Source organism: Eurosta solidaginis, unplaced genomic scaffold (assembly GCF_040869045.1).
Source record: "Eurosta solidaginis isolate ZX-2024a unplaced genomic scaffold, ASM4086904v1 ctg00001714.1, whole genome shotgun sequence".
Taxonomy (NCBI): Eukaryota; Metazoa; Arthropoda; class Insecta; order Diptera; family Tephritidae; genus Eurosta; species Eurosta solidaginis.
This window is the reverse complement of record NW_027137250.1, coordinates 410-24,821: the sequence shown is the minus strand read 5'-3', so window position 1 is coordinate 24,821 and position 24,412 is coordinate 410. Positions and strand designations below refer to the sequence as shown.

Genomic DNA, 24,412 nt, shown 5'->3' with positions numbered 1-24,412 from the left:
TGGAAGATTTATAGGTGGACGCCTTTTCGAGATATCGCCATAAAGGTGGACCAGAGGTGAATCTAGACATTGTTTGTACGATATGGGCATCAAATTAAAGGTATTATTGAGGGTTTTAAAAGGGAGTGGTGGTAGTTGTATATGTGAAGGCGTTGTTTTGCGGGGCAGTGTGGACCCGGGGAAGTCGGGCGTGTGCGTTGCAAATAAAAGAGGATAAATACCGAATTAGTAAATCGTAACTACAAATTTGTTTACAAAATATAATTTTATTGAAAATGTATAAAGGAATTAGCGACGAGCTACAATATGATTATGAAAGTGAAACACTCAGAAACTTCCTGGTCGTCAGGAAAGCTAATTACTTACCAATATAAATAGCAATTCCGATTTAATAGGCAGTAGTGCAGAACGAAATTAATGGAAATACAAAATGCACTTGATACATTCAAATTTATCAAAGTGATTACTTGCAATCTTACTGCAAGTGCAAGTAGTTAAGATATAAGAAATTTACACTTGGCAATTCAACGCGTACAATTATAATTTTATCAATTCAAATGCGCACGGATGATCGCAATTATGATGCGGAAAAGCTATATACCAGTTAAATCGACAATTCACTGTGCACTTGGAAAATTCACATTTATGAAAATTAATAATTTGCAAATATTAATTACAATGAAAATCGCACTTAGTAAAAACTGGAAAATGTGGGAAATGGTTGGTTTATATTACTCACCTGGGGCTAGCTTCTGGCTCGTGAACGTTCCAAAATAGAAAAGAAAGATTTAAAAAAAAGGTCCGCACCACCTGCCTATAGCTAACTTTCGTCGACTCCAGCAATCGTCCCAAGGTATGACGACTTAAATAAATTAAATAACATAAATAAATTAAAATTCCAATATGATCTCCTGTGAACTCCCGGTCTCCACTAATGCAGCCTCTCTGGGCGGAGCTGTGAATAAAAAAGGGAAAAGTTAGTGTTCATGTACGTGGGGTTGCTTGGTTTTTGATGCACCTGGTTAATTGGATGTAGATTTTTGTGATTGGCATAAAATTCTATAGTATATAAACCTAGATGTAGTGGTGAGCGTCAGGCCAGAACGCTATTGCTGGAAAGCTCCGGATATCACCAGCCCGAATATGGTGGCTTGGGTCAGCAGCCCGCCTACGTTCGACGGTGGTGTGCCGTTAACCATTAGGCTGGCGTAGATATCGGCACCCAGTGCGAGCCGGACAGGTGTAGATCGGTGGAAAGCTGGATCCGCCAGCTTCATAAATTTGAATGGCGTGGCTACCGATGGATCCAGAGTTGCTGTCGGACTAAGCCGTGAATAGCGTGCCACCACTGTGTCCTGGGCTGTCACTGCTCCCGTTACCCCGTATTTCCCTCGCAGAACAAGCGTGCACTTCACGTGATAGGACGTGCCGGTACGCTCCAACCCGAGGGCCGTTGCGAGGTTTGCATCGATGATGGAAATCGGAGCGCACGGATCGATGAAGGCGCGTACTGCGTGGAGCTTCCCTCCTGCTGCTATCCGAACGACCGCCGTTGGATATATGGCTAAAAATGCGCGGGTAATAGTTGTTGCTACAGGCGCCTCCCGGAGGCGTCCCGTTCTGAAGCCGGCTGGGGTTGTTGTTTGGCGCGCTAGAGTGGTTGTGGTACCCTCCTTGCATGGTTGATACGGGCCGTTCTGCCAGTGGAGCGTCGGGTCGAGCGGAACGGACGCGGCTCCACGCCGCCCCGGCGCCTACTGGCATTGCGGTGCGATGGGCGGAAAGGACGTGTCTCCGCACCATCCCCGTGTTCCATGTGGCTCTGATTGCTTTTCTGCTTCTCGTGCTGAAACAGTGGTCGGAAGGATCGTGCTTCTCCACTAGTCGTTGGGGCGATGGCTAAGACTGCGGCACTTCGGGCGATCTCCTCCATCTCTTCCTCCTCATCTGCTACTTGTTGTGCCCATTATCGGGTGTCCTCCGTGATATGAATAGAGAGCACTTCGTAGGCGCTTGCATCCTCGTCGTGCTCGTCGTGGTAGGTAGGGCGTGGCTGCGGTTGCTCATCCTCTATATGCAGCGTAGTGTGGTGTGGCTCCCGGCATCGGTCGCGGCTGGGGCATATTTCCAGCCGATGGAACGGCATTAAACAATTGGGGCAGTACCGGTGTATGAGGACGGCCCGGAGGCGTTCTTCTGCCGACATTCCCCTGTACAGCGGGCATAGTCGTATGCCGTGATTCTTATGGCACAACCGGTAGGAGTCAACGCGTTGCTCCGTCTTGTTGCGTTTGACCGAGAAACCCGTCTTTCTGGAACGGGAACTTGTTATTATTTATTTAGCTTTTTAAGGGGGTTGGGTGGCGTATGGGCGGAGAGTAGAAGCTTAATTGGCCGAGTTTGTGGTTGGCGTACTCGGTTTAAGGGTTTATTTGGGATGAATAATCTGGTTAAGTTATTCTGCCGATGTAGTGACGTGTAGTGGTTGAACCCACTGTTAGGTTTAGTAAACTTTGATTGACATACGCCTAAATTATCTTTCGTTTTGAAAATAGTTTCATTAGAATGAAAATTCTGATATTGAAAGCCACCATTAGTAAAATTAAGACTTATTAAATATAGACTTAGGGCAAACTATATTTTTTGGTGTTTGCCTAAGGCAGGCAATACGCGATAATATACGGTATATCACGGTAAACCCGTGTGTTTTCACGGCTCCTTGTAATTGCCCTATAAAAATTTTGGTCACAAAACTTACCCACGCCCCTGCAAATGTGAATATGAATATCACCTATGAATGACTGTAAAATGACTAGTCAAATGACGTCATGCAGATAAAATGTGCGACAGATGTAAAGAGGCCTTTATTCGCTGTCTGGGAACACTCTTTGTGTTGATTTGGGCCATGTTGTGTGAGAATCACAAATTGTGGTGTGTTGGTTGATTTCAACACTACCCTGGCGGTGATAGCCTACACTATCGAGTGTGGTAACTTGCTGTCAGCTGCTAACTCTTCCACTCATTGGAATGAGACAGCTGTGCGGTGCTGCCCCTAGGGCAGCGTAATTATACATAATGGTCATGTCATGAAAGTATTTAGGGAAAACTCGCGTCTGAGTTCTGACGCGACATAAATTTTATAGTCTTTACTACAAATTTTAATTTCTCCCTTGTTTGTATTATCTAGAGCATATATGACACTACTTTATTCTTGCTTGGGTTTCAGGCCAAAAGGACTGACGAAACTTTATCGGAACTTCAAAACACAAAACCAATTTCTATCATGAAAGCGAGACCACTGTTCCCCAAAACTTAGGGAGTTTGACATGTTTTTGTTTATGTTTGACATTTTGATTTTGCACCAACCTTTTAGCAATGAAAACAATGCAAATAAACCGCGAAAATTATTGCGGTCTAGAGTGGTTCACCTTTTTTTTCCACAAGAAAGTTGATTTTGATCGTGTTTTTATGCACCACATTGTCAAAATAAAACATAATTTTCATTTGTCGGAAAAAAGAGTAAAGCTGTTCGGGTACTAACACTCGAGTTTGTTGGATCCCGCGGATCCGACTTGTGATCCCATGGGGTCGCGCGCAATGTGTTTACGGCATAAGAAAAGACAAAAGCAAATGTCATCGAATAGCAACCTTGATTCGTTCATTCAAAAATGTCATTCATTCATGGAAATGAGTAAACAGACATTTTGAATGAATTTTCATTATGAAAAAAACGTGTGATGGGTGAGTATAAGTATCATTCCCTTTTTATAATTTTGTAACATTTTCTAATTTCTTATTCCTTTTTTTTTTGCCATTTCAGCTGATTACTAATTCTTCGCAAGATCACGCTCTGATATTGGAAATATTAATAAATTCGGGAAAATACAGAATTTCCTCAACGATTCGGCTTATAGGGAAATTCTAGAACATAGCGAAAATTTTAATATACGTTTATGTATGTAACGTCGAATGCCGACGTATGCCATTTTCGGATCACAGACCGGTGGCGCACAGTCCCATTGTACTCTATTCATGAAACAATGGCAACGAATGCCCGGATTTCGTGGTGGGCAAATATAAACGTATCCATCGGCACGTTGGCGTAAACCAAAGCGGCAGTACTTACTAAATCATCACAGTGATAGAGCGTATCAATATCGTGCGCACCTTATCATCAAGCAACGGGCAATGCATCGGCAGAGTGCAGCAATTGTTGCTGCTGATGGTAATTCGATGAGTGTTTCAGGCGTTAACGATAGCAAAGACTCACACGCCAACGCTGAAAAAGATTGGTTCCATGAAGATATTGATATGTCACATTATCATCATGTGGATGACTTCGAAGAGGATTTTGAATCGGACAATGACTTCGACGAATCCTATGGTAGTCGTAGTAAACGTGGTACACGCAGAGGCACTGTTGCCACTGATGGCACGCCAAACGGGGACGTAAAACAGGTAGTCGGCGGCGTAATAATGCTGATGGTGGCGAGTAGTATAACCATTTTGTGCGGCAACGCTATTTGCGTGGGTGTTCGTACTATACCATTTAATTTTATTGGCTTGAATTCGTGCTCGTTAGCCTCTCCGTCGCTCTACATATTTGACATTTTGTCCAGCGGCTTTAGCACCATAGTGAAAATTTTTATATTTCCGAAAATGACTGCCTTTGAAAAATTTTGTATTTTACCGGAAATTGCTAAGGTAATCGAAGAAATGGAATGGACCTTGCCGACCGATGTACAAGCTGAAGCAATACCGCTCATTCTCGGAGGTGGTAATGTACTTATGGCCGCCGAAACTGGTTCTGGTAAAACAGGAGCTTTCTGTTTACCTATTTTGTAATTAGTGTGGGAAACATTACGCGATTTAGAGGAGGGAAAGGTTAGCAAAACTGTTGCTGCTGGTGGCGCTATTGCACCATGGACAATGTCGTTCTTTGATCGTCGGGCAGCGCTTGCCGTAACAGCGGATGGAATGCGTTGTCAATCGCGTGGGTTTAAATAATGGCATGGTTGCCGTGCAACAACCGGCGTCCGTGGCAAAGGAAAATTCTGTTATGAAGCTACTATCACTGACGAAGGCCTTTGTCGTGTGGGTTGGTCTACTGAGCATGTCGTAATGGTTATGGCTTTGGTGGCACAGGAAAAATATCCAATAATCGTCAATTTGATGATTATGGGGAAGCATTTGGTAAAAATGACGTTATTGCCAATGGTCATGTGGCATTTTGGAATTTGGAAGACAGAAAGTAATGCTGGCTGTGCCGTACTCTCGTTGCTCTACGTATGTTGATGATTTTGGTTTTTAATAACTTATAGATAGCTAGACAGATTTGGTGATGTTATATCGGAATTTCCATTTGGATCAACAATTGCAAAAATGATAATTGCCGGCTGTCAACATAATTGCTCAAATGAAATACTTTTGATTACTATTATGCTGTCAGGTGAGATTGTATGCATTATTATGAATTGCACAGACTGTTGTTTTTGGAAAAAAAAAGACCCTTTAGATTTTAATAAGCACAAGAGACGCGTTTTTATACGTTGTTGTGGCTTTATTAGGTGTCACTGAGGGGGAGAATTCTTTGAATTGTGGATAGGTAGTTGCTCTCATTGTTGTTAAGCACCAGCGTTGTGGCCGTAATGTGCCAGACAATAAAAAAGGGGGTATGCGGTGGCAGATAGTTTATCTGCTTTAGGCTTCTGTTGTGGTGAACGAGAGCTGTTGAATGAGAGCTGGGTTACGGGGTTTGTTAAAACTGGTGGGAGTTACAAGTCTCCCTCACCCTCACTGGAGGGTGGTAGTAGGACAAATTTCGTGATTGGTCTTGTGGTTTGTCCCCTTGCCGTATCCAGTTCGACGACTCGAACTCGGTTATCGGGGCCATAATGAAGGGTGGCTATCCGACCTAGTCTCCATTCGTTGGGGGCAGATTGTCCTCCTTAATGACGACTAGGTCTCCCTGTTTAAGGTTCGATTGTGGATGCTTTCACTTAACGCGCTTCTGCAATTCGGTGAGATACTCCGTTTTCCACCATTTGCAGAAGGTTTGATTAAGTGCCTTTAGTTTTTCCCATCGATTGACGAGTGTTGCGCGATTCTCGCTGACGTCGATCTCCGGTGGAGCTAACAGGTGCCGTCCAACGAGGAAATGGCCTGGAGTAAGTGGCTCCAAATTAGACGGCTGGTTGGAGGAGGGGCTTAACGGTCGAGAATTGAGACAGGACTCGATTCGACAAAATAGTGGGCTGAACTCTTCAAGGGTAAATTTGTGACCCAAAGCGAGCTTCTTGAAGTGGTTCTTGAAGCTTTTGACCCCTGCCTTCCATAGTCCGCCTATGTGAGGAGCTCCTGGTGGTATGAAATGCCATGCCAGGTTTTGGTGACTGTACTTGGATAGAGTTTCGTTGCGAGCGTCCGCCAGGAAAGCTTTATAGTTCTGAGCGGAGAGCTCTGGAGGCTCCGACAAAGTTGGTTCCGTTGTCGGAGTAGATGTTCTTTGGACATCATCGCCGAGCGGCAAACCTATCAAAAGCTGCCAGGAATACGGCAGTAGTGTCTTCCAAGTGAATCGCCTTGGTTGCAAAGCAAGGAAAGAGGCAGACGTAACCCTTTGCCATGCGGTATCCTCTTCCGCTATAAGATTTGATGTCAAATGGTCCGGAAAAATCTACCCCCGCATTGGTGAAAGCCCGGGAAAAGGTGGTTCGTTCTGAGGGTAGATCTCCCATAAGTTGGGTTTGGGTCCGTATGCGGAATATTGTGCACGTTTTGCAATTGTTTATGACCGATCGGATCATATTTTTGACCCTAGGGATCCAATATTGGGTGCGTAGGCGACGAAACATAAGTTGGTTCTCCCCATGCAGGGTGTCTTTATGGATGAACTGGACAAGAAGTCGTGTGAGCCGGCAGTCATACGGCACAATGATAGGGTGCCGTTCACTGTAGGGAAGATCCTTGTCCGCTGAAAGACGACCGCCCACCTTCAGTATACCCTTTTCATCGACAAGGGTGGTAAGAGGGAGGATTTCACTATTTGAACCGATGAGCTTCCCGGAATTTAAACTCGAAATTTCCTCCGAATAGTGCCTACGTTGGTAGAAAGCTATTAACTGACTTGACGTGGCCTGGATTTCATCGGGTGAAATGAAGTGCGATGCCGCTTTAAAGGAAGATTTTGTCTTAGGATTGGTTCTTTGGATAAATCTTCGAACATACGATATGACCCTCAAGGCCCTGGATAAATTGGAAACCCGTTCGAGGATGTCGTCTTTCTCTTTTATTTTTGAAGTGGTTGAACCTGCATCTGTTTCTCCTCTATGTCAGTCCGATAGTCCTTTTCTTGTATTGGCCATTCTGTCTTATCTTCTTGTAACCAAGAAGGTCCCTGCCACCACAAAGAGTTATTGACTAACTCCTTCGCTGATAGTCCTCGGCTAGCCAGGTCTGCAGGATTGGATGTGGATTCTACATGGTGCCAGGATTTGTTTCCTACCTTTTCTACTATTTTCGTTACTCGATGAGCGACAAAGGTTGACCAAGAACAAGGCGGTTTTCTTATCCACGCCAAAACAATCGTGGAGTCTGTCCATAGGTGTAGATTGAAATTTTCTAAATGCAGATTTTCACGCACTGATTCGATGGTTTCGGCCAGCAACACTGCACCGCATAGCTCTAATCGGGGTAAGGAAATTGTTTTAACGGGTGCTACTCTTGTTTTTGCTATTATTGCTATTTGCTCGTAAAAATACTGTCGCGGCGTAAGCTTTTTCCGAGGCGTCGCAAAAGCCGTGTATTTCAACGTCGTTGGTTGGCGTAAAATACACCCAACGTGGGATACGAATTCCGTTAATGGAGGGGTATTCCTGCATAAAATTATGCCATCGGTCTAGGGTTCCTGCCGACACTGGTTCGTCCCAGTCAGTCCCTTCTAGCCAAATGTTTTGCATAATGATTTTGGCAACAATGACGACTGGGTCCAGCCAACCTAGAGGATCGAAAAGTTTAGCGATTGCAGAAAGTATTGTCCTTTTCGTTAACATATCCCGATTTTTGCCGTGAAGTAAAAATAATCCGCATGCGCGTTCCATCGAATACCTAGGGTCTTGACCGTACTCGTGTCCTCGAATTCCAAAAAGTCTTCGTTGAGCAGATGAGGTTTGGGTATCCCTTTCAGTATTCTTGAGCAATTTGACGTCCATTTGCGAAGGAAAAAACCTGCGGACTGTAAAGCATCTGTGATTTCATAGCGAGCTTTGAGTGTGGATTCGATGCCATGTCCCCCGGCTAGAACGTCATCGACGTACATACCTGTCGGTAAGATATCTGCGGCAATTGGTGATGAAGTTTCAACGTCGTCTGCTAGTTGGTGCAGTGTCCTTATCGCCAGATAAGGAGCACAATTGACTCCAAAGGTGACTGTCTTTAATTCGTAGACGCTGATAGGGTCACTAGGATTGTTGCGAAAAACTATTCTCTGGAATTGTGTTTGGTTTGGCTTTACCCATATCTGCCGGTACATCTTTTCGATGTCGCTATTAAAAACATATTTAAAGAATCTCCATCGAAGGAGTAGAATCGTTAAGTCGACCTGAAGCACTGGGCCTGTATAAAGTACGTCGTTTAGGCTTGTGCCATTGGCTGTGGAACACGAAGCGTTGAACACCACACGAACTTTTGTCGTGGTGCTTTCTTCTTTATAACCGCATGATGGGGTAAGAAGTAGCAATCGGTCACGTGGGGTGGTATGATTTTTGGAACTTTTGACATATGTCCCAATGTCTCATATTCCGCTAGTACCCTATTGTACTCTGTCTGTAGGGCCGGTGTCTTGCCTAGGTGCGTCTCATTCTGGTAGAATTGGGAGCAGACGCCGTTTAGGAAAGGCTCTAAAGAGATGTTTTTAGGAAAATCCTGTTTAAAAGGAAGGGCGACAGTGTATTTTCCATCGGAGTTTCTTTCTGTTTTAGCTCTGAAAATTTCCTCGCAATAGGCATTATCTTCGTTAAGTGCCCTTTTCTTAGGTACGTTTTCAAGTTCCCAGAAAGCGGTTAGTTGCTTGTCTAGGCTGATTCCATTAAAAAAGGATACCCGTGTATTAGTTGAGTGAGGTACTTCTGCACGACCAGTTAGAATCCAACTGAAGACGGTTTCTTGGGCGAGAAGCGTATTTAGAACGTTCTTTCTTATACCGTTCAGTATTATCTGGGGATAAATGTCGCCTCCAAGTATGAGATCGACTAGTTCATTAATGAAGAACCTCTTATCCACCAGAATCAGATTAGGAAACGCTTGTCGAGTCGTTGCGCTAACTTGGCAAGTCGGAAGGTCCCCTGTTAATTGAGGCAGGACTAGGACCACTGTATCGATGTTCACTAAGGGGTCTGTCAGCGACCCTAACGTAATCACACATGATTCCTTTACCTGTGCAGATGGTGTATTATTTATTCCTGACACTTGCACATGCAGACGTTTGGATGGAAGGTTTATTCGCTTTTTTAGTCTTTCTGCTATGAAAAAGCATTGGGACCCAGAGTCTATCAGCGCTCTGGCGGAAAATTTTACTCCATTATAGTGTATATTAACACGTGGTGTTCCTAATAACACCCCTTTAGTGGTGTTAGCATGACACGAAGAGACGTTATTAGCATTATCTTGTCTTTTTTCAGACTCCATCCTTGCCCTAGCCTGCTGTGAGGTTGAAGGTGTATTGTCGGTGGCGTTTTGAGTCCACCTTTGGGGAGTTGTCTTTGGTTGTGCTGTCGGAAGATGCAGCAAGGTGTTGTGCCTTACATGGGACGTGCTGCAATTGAATTGGCTAGTGCATCGTGTCACGGTGTGTCCACCCGACAGACAATTCAGACAGTAACTATTGTTTTTGACAAATTCGATTTTTCCTGTCGGGGACAACCTACGGAATTTTTGGCAATTTCGTAATTTGTGCTCCGTACTGTTGCACATCTTACATGCCGACTTTGGTAAGCTTGCTTGGTAAACCCCAAGCGTAGAATTTTCCCTAGAATGCGAACTCTGACTTTTGGGTGTTTTTGTTGTTTTATTACCCCTAAGATCGGAAACCGTCTCTAATGTCTGGAAGCGATTGGACAGGAATTTGTCCATATCCTCCCATTTCGGAATATCTGTTTTTCCTTCTACGGTCTGTTCCTAAAGAGCCAGTGTAGATTCAGGGAGTTTTGTGGAGCATAAGTATATTATAATTGCATCCCAATTTGTGATGTCAATATTATGACATTGTAGCGCAGAAATACAATTGTTGATCTCACGTTGCAATTTTTTAATTGATGTTCCACACTACTGCTCGACTACCGTCAGATTAAATAAAAGTTTTAGTTGTGTGTTGACGAGGATATAATCGTACCTGTCGCTTAGATTTTTCCAGGCGGTCGCAAAACCCTCGTTTGTTAATGAGCACCTGCCCACTATTTCTTTTGCCTCCCCTTGAGTTTTTTGTTTTAGATAATATAATTTCTCGACATCTTTCAGATCGGTATTGTGGATGTATATCGCCTTGAACATATCTCTAAAGGCTGGCCAGGAAAGGTAGTCGCCTTTAAATACATCGGTGTCACAAGGTGGCAGCCGCATTTTATGTCCACGGCGCGAAGAGTCTTCATCCTTTGCTTCATCTTTCCCCGGCTGTGGGGTGAGAGCTTCGGCTTCAGCCGCCACAGCAGACATGCATTGTAGGTAGCATGCGAAGCAACTTTTGTTCTTTCTTCTTAGCGAGCTGAGTTCCTCTTTGGACAGCTCAGAATTGCTGAGAATACCTTCATATGTGGACTTGGTCTTCTTCCATAGTGCCTTCAGCTCCTCTTGCAGTAGTGCAAGGGTGTGCTTGTTCCGGGATTCGGCCGGGGCAGAGTTGAAATCTTGCTCAAACTCCACTATGGAATCAGCCAATCTAATATAAGTCTCCATTGATTTTATTAATCTGAATATTTTGTTTCTTTGAAGGTGTCGAGCTTGAAGGCAAAAGACTTAGTGGCGTTGGTGTGTATTCAACCGCAGCAAATTTTAAGAGTGTTTTGTTTTTTTGAACGTAGCCCAGCTATCAATCCTGCTGTGATTGTGATGTATAAGTAAAATCTTTAAAAACACACGGATTGAAACTCTGAACTGATTGTATGTGTCAACACAGAAAGCAATCTTATGTGAATTTAGTGATAAGCGACAAAAATGAATCAGATGTAAATTTTGACGTGAATGTAATGTGTGGCCAGTGATATGAACCACTTATAGAGATCCTCACGAGGATTATGTAAGCCACAGATAGAAATCCTGACGAAGATTTAATGTGTATACAGTGATATAGATAGAAATCCTGACGAGGATTTAATGTGCATGTAGTGATATGCAGCACAGATAGAAATCCTGAAAGGTTCTAGTGCGTACAAAGTGATATCAAACACAGATAGAAATCCTGACGAGGATTTAATGTGTCTACAGTGATGTGCAATGCAGAGAAGAGAAATCGTCTGCAAATATTTAATGTGTCTAAAGGGTGTATTGGACACAGATAGAAATATTTTCTGAAAACTTAGCGTGTCTAAAAAAAGTTTAAAAAACGCAGATATAATCCCGATGTGGATAGTGTGTCAACCTCGAGATTTGAACCACAAATCGAAATCCTGTGGATTTAATGTGTGTAATTCTAGAAATTTGAATCACAGATAGAAATCCCGACGAGGATTTAATGTGAATACAAAGTTTAAGTGAACGCTGAGTATTCCCGAGTAGCCAACCAGCGATCTTTCCCAATATAAAAAAATAAATTTGTTTATCCAACTTACTGTGGAAAATTACGATTTAAAGTATTTATTAAGAAAAAAAAGTGAGAAAAACACAGCTATATAATATAACGCGATCAGTATAAATTGTGTGATCAAGCCACTAGCCACCCAACGTAGTGATACTTTTTTGGCTTTTGGTATTATTTCAGCTCGCAAACTGATTACTAAAGTAAAGCTAAGGCTATCAACCAAGTGAAAATATGGTACCTGCAGCAAGTTTTGTCGACGTATGTGACGACGAGGGGGTACAACACAGTACAGTGATGAGTGCGAAAAAAAACTAAAAAAAAATTCACCGACTGTCTGCCTTGAGCGGTGTCGAATAACCCTTACCACTGGTGGGGGGGATTACCCGATCGTCAAAAGGCTTTGTGTGCTCAGTAAACACGAAATCTAACAATTTCACTTGCTTTGCCTCTTTTTGTAACTATCACGGAGTGCACTTTTTACGTAAAACACGTAAATTAAATTTAAAAAAAATATGTGCAATACCAAGCAACCACGTACCTTGTGTTTTCGATGTGATGCGAATGGACTGTATGAGTGATAGTAATATTATGATGATGTGATAAATGGACTGTATGCGATAATAATGGACTGTGCGATGTTGTGATGTTGATAGACTGTATGTGATGTTATGATCTGTGATGATTAATGGATTGTATGTGATGTAGATGAGTGGACTGTTTGATGTTGTGCGCTGACGTGATATGATTTCGAGGTGACGGTGATATTAGTGGCCTGTATGATATGCTGATGATGTTATAATGCTAATGGACTGTATGTATGTGTGTGATGACGAGTTGGTATACGCTGCTCGTTCGTTTTGATGGCCAACTTTTTTCACTGCTGGTTGATTTTAATGATTAAATACCCTAATTTTCTATGCAATCTCCAAATTCCTGGGTTTTGGTTTATTAAAAAAGATATTGATTTTCGAAGTTTTTCCTTTCTCGGCGCGTAAGGATCAATGTTTTGCGGGGCAGTGTGGACCCGGGGAGTCGGGCGTGTGCGTTGCAACTAAAAGAGAATAAATACCGAATTAGTAAATCGTAACCACAAATTTGTTTACAAAATATAATTTTATTGAAAATGTATAAAGGAATTAGCGACGAGCTACAATATGATTATGAAAGTGAAACACTCACAAACTTCCTGGTCGTCAGGAAAATAATTACTTCACAATATAAATAGCAATTCCGATTTAGTATGCAGTAGTGCAGAACGAAATTAAAGGAAATACAAAACGCACTTGACACATTCAAATTTATCAAAGTGATTACTTGCAATCTTACTGCAAGTGCAAGTAGTTAAGATATAAGAAATTTACACTTGGCAATTCAAAGCGTGCAATTATAATTTTATCAATTCAAATGCGCACGGATAGCGCAATTATGATGCGGAAAAGTTATATATATCAATTAAATCGACAATTCACTGTGCACTTGGAAAATTCACATTTATGAAAATTAATAATTTGCAAATATTAATTACAATGAAAATCGCACTTAGTAAAAAATGGAAAATGTGGGAAATGGTTGGTTTATATTACTCACCTGGGGCTAGCTGCTGGCTCATGAACGTTCCAAAATAGAAAAGAAAGATTTAAAAAAAAAAAGGTCCTCACCACCTGCCGATAGCTGACTTTCGCCGAGTTTTTCCCCTTTGAAGTTAGCACTCGGCAGGGGTGGGCCGTTACCGGTAAATAATAATGTTGCCAAAAATGTGCATTAGGGTGGTAGCGAATATTTAGGCTGGTGGCTTAAACAGGCGTTTTCCAGGATGAACTAGAACATCATCTGTTGGATGCCGCTAATTTATTTATATATGTAATACCACGAACAGTATTCCTGCCAAGATTTCAACGGTTTTTTATTTCGCCTTCCAGAACTTTTTCATTTTCTTCTACTTAGTATGGTAGGTGTCACACCTATTTTACAAAGTTTTTTTCTAAAGTTATATTTTGCGTCAATAAACCAATCCAGTTACCATGTTTCATCCCTTTTTTCGTATTTTGTATATAAATATTGCATTTTTTTTATTTTTCGTAATTTTCGATATCGAAGAAATGGGCGTGGTCATAGTCGGATTTCGGCAATTTTTTATACCAATACAAATTGAGTTCAGGTAAATACGTGAACTGAGTTTAGTAAAGATATATCGATTTTTGCTCAAGTTATTGTGTTAACGGCCCGAGCGGAAGGACAGACGGTCTACTGTGTATAAAAACTTGGCGTGGCTTCAACCTATTTCGCCCTTTTTTACAGAAATAAGTTATTGTCCTAGCCCATACCAAATTTCACAAGGATTGGTAAATTTTTGTTCGACTTATGGCATTAAAAGTATCCTAGACGAATTAAATGAAAAAGGGCGGAGCCACGCCCATTTTGAAATTTTCTTTTATTTTTGTAGTTTGTTGCACCATATCATTACTGGAGTTGAATTTTGACATTATTTACTTATATACTGTAAAGATATTAAATTTTTTGTAAAAATTTGACTTAAAAATTTTTTTCTTTAAAGTGGGCGTGGTCGTTCTCCCATTTTGCTAATAATTATTAAGCAAACACATAGTAATAGGAGTAACGTTTCTGCCAAATTTCATCATATCTTCAACGACTGCCAAATTACAGCTTGCAAAATTTTTAAATTACCTTCTTTTAAAAGTGGGCGGTGCCACGCCCATAGTCCAAAATTTTACTAATTTTCTATTCTGCGTCATAAGATCAACTCACCTATCAAGTTTCATCGCTTTATCCGTCTTTAGTAATGAATTATCGCACTTTTTCGGTTTTTCGAAATTTTCGATGTCGAAAAAGTGGGCGTGGTTATTGTCCGATATCATTCATTTTAAAAAGCGATATGAGATGAGTGCTCAGGAACCTACATACCAAATTTCATCAAGATACCTCAAAATTTAATCAAGTTATCGTGTTAATGGGCGGAAAGAGGGATGGAGGGATGGACATGGCTCAACCCAATTTTTTTTTTTCGATCCTGATGATTTTGATATATGGAAGTCTATATCTATCTCGATTCCTTTAGACCTGTACAACCAACCGTTATCCAATCTGTGAGCTCTGCTTAACTGAGTATAAAAATTGCTTGAAATAAATGTTTTCATACATTTAAAGCAATCCCCGTTTAACCCATTCAAACAGACAACATTTCGTTAATTCGTTGTAGTTCTATAAATAGAACAAAAGCAGCAACAAATCCAGTTTCTCTGAAACCGACTTACAAACATGCATAACTTCAACACATTATTACATACGAAGTATATGATGTGTAGAAAATTAGTATATGCAAAAAAGACAATTGGGAAAAACTTTACAACAACTAAGGCATGACGTAGCTGAATGCGTTTGTAACCATTTCAACTATCGTAGGAGTGCGGGTTCGAATTCCACTCCCGGGAGAAAATGCTTTGAAGAGATTTAAAAGGTATAATCGAAACAGCTGTCGCCTTGTCCGTCCTGATGTCACGTTGTTTAAAGCCTTCCCAAATTATTAAATAAATTATAAAATTAACAAGTAAGGAAGGTTAAGTTCGGGTGTAACCGAACATTACATACTCAGTTGAGAGCTATGGTGACAACATAAGGGAAAATAACCATGTAGGAAAATGAACCGATGGAAACCCTGGAATGTGTTTGTATGACATGGGCCAGGGGTGACTCTAGAATTTGTTTGTACTATATGGGTATCAAATGAAAGGTGTTAATGAGTATTATGAAAGGGAGTGGGCCTTAATTCTAGAGGTGGATCGAAATATCGCCATAAAGGTGGACCAGGGTTAACTCTAGAATGTGTTTGTACGGTATGGGTATCAAATTAAAGGTATTAATGAGGGTTTTAAAAGGGAGTGGTGGTTGTTGTATAGGTAGTCGCCTTTTCGAGATATCGCCATACAAGTGGACCAGGGGTGACTCTAAAATGCGTTTGTACGATATGGGTATCAAATAAAAGGTGGTAATGAGTATTTCAAAAGGGAGTAATCCTTAGTTCCATAGGTGGACGCCGTTTCGAGATATCGCTATAAAGGTGGACCAGGGGTGACCCTAGAATTTGTTTGTACAATATGGGTATCAAAAGAAAGGTGTTAATAGTTATTTTAAAAGGGAGTAATGCTTAGTCCCATAGGTGGACGCCGTTTCGAGATATCGCCATAAAGGTGGACCAGGGATGACTCTAGAATGCGTTTGTACGATATGGGTATCAAATAAAAGGTGGTTATGAGTATTTTAAAAGGGCGTGGGCCTTAGTTCTATATGTGGACGCCTTTTCGAGATATCCCCATAAAGGTGGACCAGGGGTGACTCTAGAATGCGTTCGTACAATATGGGTATCAAACGAAAGGTGCTAATGAGTATTTTAAAAGAGAGTAGGCCTTAGTTCTATAGGTAGACGCCTTTTCGAGATATCGCCATAAGGTGGACCAGAGGTGACTCTAGACATTGTTTGTACGATATGGGCATCAAATTAAAGGTATTATTAAGGGTTTTAAAAGGGAGTGGTGGTAGTTGTATATGTGAAGGCGTTTTCCAAATATCGATCAAAATGTGGACCAGGATGAACCAGAACATCATCTGTTGGATGTCGCTAATTTATTTATATATGTAATACCACGAACAGTATTCCTGCCAATATTTCAAGGGTTTTTTATTTCGCCCTCCAGAACTTTTTCATTTTCTTCTACTTAATATGATAGGTGTCACACCTATTTTACAATTTTTTTTTTCTAAAGTTATATTTTGCGTCAATAAACCAATCTAATTACCATGTTTCATCCCTTTTTTCGTATTTGGTATAGAAATATTGCATTTTTTTTATTTTTCGTAATTTTCGATATCGAAGAAATGGGCGTGGTCATAGTCGGATTTCGGCAATTTTTTATACCAACACAAAGTGAGGTAAGTACGTGAACTGAGTTTAGTAAAGATATATCGATTTGTGCTCAAGTTATTGTGTTAACGGCCGAGCGGAAGGACAGACGGTCTACTGTGTATAAAAACTTGGCGTGGCTTCAACCGATTTCGCCCTTTTTCACAGAAATAAGTTATTGTCCTAGCCCCTACCAAATTTCACTAGGGTTGGTAAATTTTTATTCGACTTATGGCATTAAAAGTATCCTAGACGAATTAAATGAAAAAGGGCGGAGCCACGCCCATTTTTTTTATTTTTTTTTTATTTTTGTATTTTGTTGCATCATACCATTACTGGAGTTGAATTTTGACATTATTTACTTATATACTGTAAAGATATTAAATTTTTTTGCTAAAATTTTATTTTAAAAAATTTTTTTTTTAAAGTGGGCGTGGTCGTTCTCCCATTTTGCTAATAATTATTAAGCAAACACATAGTAATAGGAGTAACGTTTCTGCCCATTTTCATCATGATATCTTCAACGACTGCCAAATTACAGCTTGCAAAATTTTTAAATTACCTTCTTTTAAAAGTGGGCGGTGCTACGCCCATAGTCCAAAATTTTACTAATTTTCTATTCTGCGTCATAAGATCAACTCACCTATCAAGTTTCATCGCTTTATCCGCCTTTAGAAATGAATTATCACACTTTTTCGGTTTTTCGAAATTTTCGATATCGAAAAAGTGGGCGTGGTTATGTTCCGATATCGTGCATTTTAAATAGCGATCTGAGATGAGTACTCAAGAACCTACATACCAAATTTCATCAAGATACCTCAAAATTTAATCAAGTTATCGGGTTAACGGGCGAAAGGAGGGACGGAGGGATGGACATGGCTCAATCCAATTTTTTTTCGATCCTGATGATTTTGATATATGGAAGTCTATATCTATCTCGATTCCTTTATACCTGTACAACCAACCGTTATCCAATCAAAGTTAATATACTCTGTGAGCTCTGCTCAACTAAGTATAAAAATTGCTTGAAATTAATGTTTTCATACATTTAAAGCAATACGGGCAAGCCCCGATTAACTCATACAAACAGACAACATTTGGTTAATTCGTTGTAGTTCTATAAATAGAACGAAAACAGCAACAATGCCAGTTTCTCTGAAACCGCCTTACAAACATGCATAACTTGAACACATAATTACATACGAAGTATGTGATTTGCAGAAGATTAATATATGCAAAAAAGGAAATTAGGAAAAACTTTACAACAACCGAGGGAAACCCTGGAATGTGTTTGTATGACATGTGTATCAAATGAAAGGCATTAAAGAGTATTTTATGAGGGAGTGGGCCATAGTTCTATAGGTGGACGCCATTTAGGGATATAGCCATAAAGGTGGATCAGGGTTGACTCTAGAATGCGTTTGTACGATATGGGTATCAAATTAAAGGTGTTAATGAGTATTTTAAAATGGCGTAATCCTTAGTTCCATAGGTGGACGCCGTTTAGAGATATCGCCTCAAAGGTGGAACAGGGGTGACCCTAGAATTTGTTTGTACAATATGGGCATCAAACGAATGGTGTTAATGAGTATTTTAAAAGGGAGTAGGCCTTAGTTCTATAGGTGGATGCCGTTTCGAAATATCGCCATAAAGGTGGATCAGGGTTGACTCTAGAATATGTTTGTACGATATGGGTATCAAATTAAAGGTATTAATGAGGGTTTTAAAAGGGAGTGGTGGTTGTTGTATAGGTGGTCGCCTTTTCGAGATATCGCCATAAAGGTGGACCAGGGGTGACTCTAAAATGCGTTTGTACGATATGGGTATCAAATGAAAGGTGTTAATGGGTATTTTAAAAGGGAGTGGGCCTTAGTTCTATAGGTGGACGCCGTTTCGAAATATCGCCAAAAAGGTGGACCAGCGGTGACTCTAAAATGTGTTTGTAAGATATGGGTATCAAATTAAAGGTATTAATGAGGGTTTTAAAAGGGAGTGGTGGTTGTTGTATAGGTTGTCGCATTTTCGAAATACCGCCATAAAGGTGGACCAGGGGTGACTCTAGAATTTGTTTGTACAATATGGGTAACAAAAGAAAGGTGTTAATGAGTATTTTAAAAGGGAGTAATCCATAGTTCCATAGGTGGACGCCGTTTCGAGATATCGCCATAAAGGTGGGCCAGGGGTGACTCCAGAATTCGTTTGTGCAATATGGGTAACAAAAGAAAGGTGTTAATGAGTATTTTAAAAGGGAGTAATCCTTAGTTCTATAAGTGGACCCCTTTTCGAGTTATCGCAATAAAGGTGGACCAGGGGTGACTCTAGACTTTGTTAGTACGATATGGGTATCAAATGAAAAGTGTTAATGAGTATTTTTAAAAGGGAGTGGGCCTTCGTTCTATAGGTGTTCGCCTTTTCGAGATATCGCCATAAAGGTGGACCAGGGGTGACTTTAGAATATGATTGTACGATATGGGTACAAATGAAAGGTGTTAATGAGTATTTTAAAAGGGAGTGGGCCTTAGTTCTATAGGTGGACGCCGTTTCGAAATATCTCCATAAAGGTGGGCCAGGGGTGACTCTAGAATGTGTTTGTACTATGTGGGTATCAAATTAAATGTGTTAATGAGGGTTTTAAAAGGGAGTGGTGGTTGTTGTATAGGTGGTCGCATTTTCGAAATATCGCCATAAAGGTGGACCAGGGGTGACTCTAGAATTTGTTTGTACAATATGTGTATCAAAAGAAAGGTGTTAATGAGTATTTTAAAAGGGAGTAATCCTTAGTTCCATAGGTGGACGCCGTTTCGAGATATCGCCATAAAGGTGGGCCAGGGGTGACTCTAGAATTCGTTTGTGCAATATGGGTATCAAACGAAAGGAGTTAATGAGTATTTTAAAAGGGAGTGGGCCTTAGTTCTATAGGTGGACGCCTTTTCGAGAAATCGCCATAAAGGTGGACCAGGGGTGACTCTAGAATGAGTTTGTACGATATGGGTATCAAATTAAAAGTATTAATGAGAGTTTTAAAAGGGAGTGGTGGTAGTTGTATATGTGAAGGCATTTTCCAGATATCGACCAAAATGTGGACCAGGGTGACCCAGAACATCATCTATTGGATACCGCTAATTTATTTATATATGTAATACCTGCCAATATTTTAAGGGTTTTTTATTTCGCCCTGCAGAACTTTTTCATATTCTTCTACTTAATATGGTAGGTGGCACAACCATTTTATAAAGTTTTTTCTAAAGTTATAAATAAATAAAAAAATAAATGTAAGGCGCGATAACCTCCGAAGAGATCTAAGGCCGAGCTTCTCTTCCAATTTGCGTCGTGCTCCCTCTTGATTTTCCCTACAAATTGGCCGGACGGGACATACATATTTTATGCCGACTCCGAACGGCATCTGCAAGACAGATGAGTTTTCACTGAGAGCTTTTCATGGCAGAAATACACCCGGAGCGCTTGCCAAACACTGCCGAGGGGCGACCCCGCTTAGAAAAATTTTCTTCTAATTTGAAAACCTTATTTCTAAAATTTTGATGTTGCTTTGCCCGGGGTTCGAACCCAGGGCATACGGTGTGATGGCGGAGCACGCTACCATCACACCACGGTGGCCGCCGCTAAAGTTATATTTCGCTTCAATAAAACAATCTTATTACCTTACCATGTTTCATCCCTTTTTTCGTATTTGGTATAGAATTATGGAATTTTTTTCATTTTTCGTAATTTTCGATATCGAAAAAGTAGGCGTGGTCATAGTCGGATTTCGTTCATTTTTCATACCAAGATAAAGTGAGTTGAAGTAAGCACGTGAACTAAGTTCATTAAAGATATGTCGATTTTTGCTCAAGTTATCGTGTTAACGGCCATGCGGAAGTACAGACGGTCGACTGTGTATAAAAACTGGGCGTGGCTTCAACCGATTTCTCCCGTTTTCACAGAAAAGAGTTAACGTCATAAAACCTATGCCCCTACCAAATTTCAAAAGGATTGGTTAATTTTTGTTCGACTTATGGTGTTAAAAGTATCCTAAAAAATTTAAATGAAAAAGGGCGGAGCCACGCCCATTTTGAAATTTTCTTTTATTTTTGTATTTTGTTGCACCATATTATTACTGGAGATGAATGTTGACATAATTTACTTATATACTGTAAATATATTAAATTTTTTGTTAAAATTTTACCTTAACAATTTTTTTTTTTAAAAGTGGGCGTGGTCCTTCTCCGATTTTGCTAACGATTTTGGCCTACACATGGTAATAGGAGTAACGTTCCTGCCAAATTTCATCATGATATCTTCAACGACTGCCGAATTACAGCTTGTAAAACTTTTAAATTACCTTCTTTTAAAAGTGGGCGGTGCCACACCCGTTGTCCGAAATTTTACTAATTTTGTATTCTATGTCATAAGTTCAACTCATCTACCAAGTTTCGTCGCTTTATCTGTCTTTTGTAATGAATTATCGCAATTTTTCGGTTTTTCGAAATTTTCGATATCGAAAAAGTGGGCGTGGTTATAGTCCGATATCGTTCATTTTAAATAGCGATCTGAGATGAGAGCTCAGGAACCTTCATACCAAATTTCATCAAGATACATCAAAATTTACTCAAGTTATCGTGTTAACGGACGGACGGACGGACGGACATGGTTCAATCAAATTTTTTTTCGATCCTGATTATTTTGATATATGGAAGTCTATATCTATCTCGATTCCTTTATATATGTACAACCAACCGTTATCCAATCAAACTTAATATACTCTGTGAGCTCTGCTCAACTGAGTATAAAAATTGCTTGAAGTAAATGTTTTCATACATATAAAGCAATACGGGCAATACCCGATTCACTCATACAAACAGACAACATTTGGTTAATTCGCTGTAGTTCTATAAATAGGATAAAAAGAGTAACAATGCCAGTTTCTCTGAAACCGCTTTACAAATATGCATAACTTCAACACATTATTACATGCGAGGTATGTGATGTGTAGAAGATTAATATATGCAAAAAAGGCAATTGGGAAAAACTTTACAACAACTAAGGCATGACGTAGTTGAAAGCGTTTGTAACAATTTCAACTATCGTAGGAGTGCGGGTTCGAATCCCACTCACGGGGGAAAAGGCTTTGATGAGATTTACAAGGTATAATCGAAAGAGCTGTCGCCTTGTCCGTCCTGATGTCACGTTGTTTAAAGTTTTCCCAAATTGTTAAATAAATTATAAAATTAAAAATTGCCTGAAATAACTGTTTTCATACATTTAAAGCAATACGGGCAATCCCCGATTAACTCATACAAATAGAGAACATTTGGTTAATTCGTTGTAGGTATATAAATAGAACAAAAACAGCAACAATGCCAGTTTCTCTGAAACCGCCTTACAAACATTCATAACTTCAACACATAATTACATACGAAGTATGTGATGTGTAGAAGATTAATATGTGCAAAGAAGGCAATTTGGAAAAACTTTACAACAACTAAGGCCTGACGTAGCTGAATGCGTTTGTAACCATTTCAACTATCGTAGGAGTGCGGGTTCGAATCCCACTCCCGGGAGAAAAGGGTTTGAAGAGATTTACGAGTTATAATCGAAACAGCTGTCGCCTTGTCCGTCCTGATGTCACGTTGTTTAAAGTTTTCCCAAATTATTATATAAATTATAAAATTAAAAATTGTTTGGAATAAATGTTTTCATACATTTAAAGCAATACGGGCAATCCCCGATTAACTCATATAAAAAGACAACATTTGGTTAATTCGTTGTAGTTCTATAAATAGGGCAAAAACAGCAACAATGCCTGTTTCTCTGAAACCGCCTTACAAACATGCATAGCTTCAACACATAATTACATACGAAGTATGTGATATGTAGAAGAGGAATATATGCAAAAAAGGCAATTGGGAAAAACTTTACAACAACTAAGGCATGACGTAGCTGAATGCGTTTTTAACCATTTCAACTATCGTAGGAGTGCGGGTTCGAATCCCACTCCCGGGAGAAAAGGCTTTGAAGAGATTTACAAAGTATAATCGAAACAGCTGTCGCCTTGTCCCTCCTGATGTCACGTTGTTTAAAGTTTTCCCAAATTATTATATAAATTATAAAATTAAAAATTGTTTGAAATAAATGTTTTTATACATTTAAAGCAATACGGGCAATCCCCGATTAACTCAGTCAACATTTGGTTAATTCGTTGTAGTTCTATAAATAGGACAAAAAGAGCAACAGTGCCAGTTTCTCTGAAACCGCCTTACAAACATGCATAACTTCAACACATAATTACATACGAAGCATGTGATGTGTAGAAGATTAATATATTCAAAAGAAGGCAATTCGGAAAAACTTTACAACAAACAAAAAAGCCATATTTATTGTGAAGTGCTTTAATAAAGGCCGTTTTGCATTATTGAATAGTGGAGTTATTTATTCAACAGTTTAGTGATTCGAACCTTAGAAGAAGATTTGAAATAAGCGGAATTGCAGTAAATTCGTTACAATTGGTGTCAGAAGAGGAATTGTTCAATAAATTCTGGAGATTTCGAATACAACTTGGATATGGCAAAGTTAAGTGAATTGAAGATCCAGCAACTGAAGAAGGAGTTGGAGGGCCGTGGATTAAATACAACCGGCATTAAACTAGAACTTCAGGAACGACTACGAAAGGCAATGGTATTGACGTGGAAGAGTATTTCTTTAATCTTGAGGGCGATGAGACAACAAAATTGGAGGAGAAAAACGAAACACCGCTGACAATGGAGAAAACAGACTTGAACATGATATTGGCTGCAATATCGGCACAAATGTTCGAAATGACATCACAAATATCCACCTACATGTCATCACAACTGGAAGAACAAAAGACAAAGGACGAAGGGTCAAAAAAAATCAGCAAAAACTGATAGAAATACACGAAGTAACATACTTCAAATTTATTAGTGCAAGTTATAGTATATAGGAACGTTCAAGAAAATGTAAATACTACAAATACTAAATGTTGAATAAAGTCAGTTTTCTCTTATGTTTCCTAATGAAGATGTCCAGCAGCTCATTAGGGTCCATTTTTTTCCGCAATATCGCCATGAATGTGCATTAATGCCAATCCATTCAAACGATCTCCTGTCATCCTGTTACTAAGATATGATTTCAATCGCCGTAATGTGGAGAAGGTGCGCTCGGTAGTGCTAGTAGTCACTGGAAACGTACACAGTAATTTTCTGAATGTTTGAAAGCACCTACTGGAGGTAGTGAAATATCTTTTCTCATCTGCTGTCAAACTTTTAATTCTCCCTTTAAAGCTATAAAACAAGGAAGGTCTTCCTTATACATTTCCGCGCCTTGTAATACACGAACTGCATCTTCGTCGCTGAAGTTATGGGCAACAACTTTTACAAATTTCCTATTCCTTGCAATGGCACACTAGGGAACCTGGATTTCATTTTACTTAGCATATAATCTATAAACGGGATGTATACTGAAAGTCGGTAATAATCTTCAACTGACTCAGTCTGAATGTTTGGCCGATATCCTTGACGGCTTGTTATTTTGCGGACTGTGAATGCTGTACCAATTTTATATGCGATGCCCTCAGCCTGATTGAAAAGTTTTTTAAATGTGACTGTACTAGTTTCACGTTGCCTCTGCAAACTCGCTGTGGTCATATTGACAAGCTGAATTTCAGAAAGTATATCAATTTCTTTCTGTTGTAA

At 40.0% G+C, this 24,412-nt stretch overlaps 1 pseudogene; it reads left to right on the top strand.

The window, feature by feature from the left end:
• The first annotated feature begins 4,716 nt into the window (after positions 1–4,716).
• LOC137236297 (ATP-dependent RNA helicase Ddx1-like) lies at positions 4,717–5,255 on the top strand (annotated as a pseudogene).
• Positions 5,256–24,412: the final 19,157 nt, after the last annotated feature.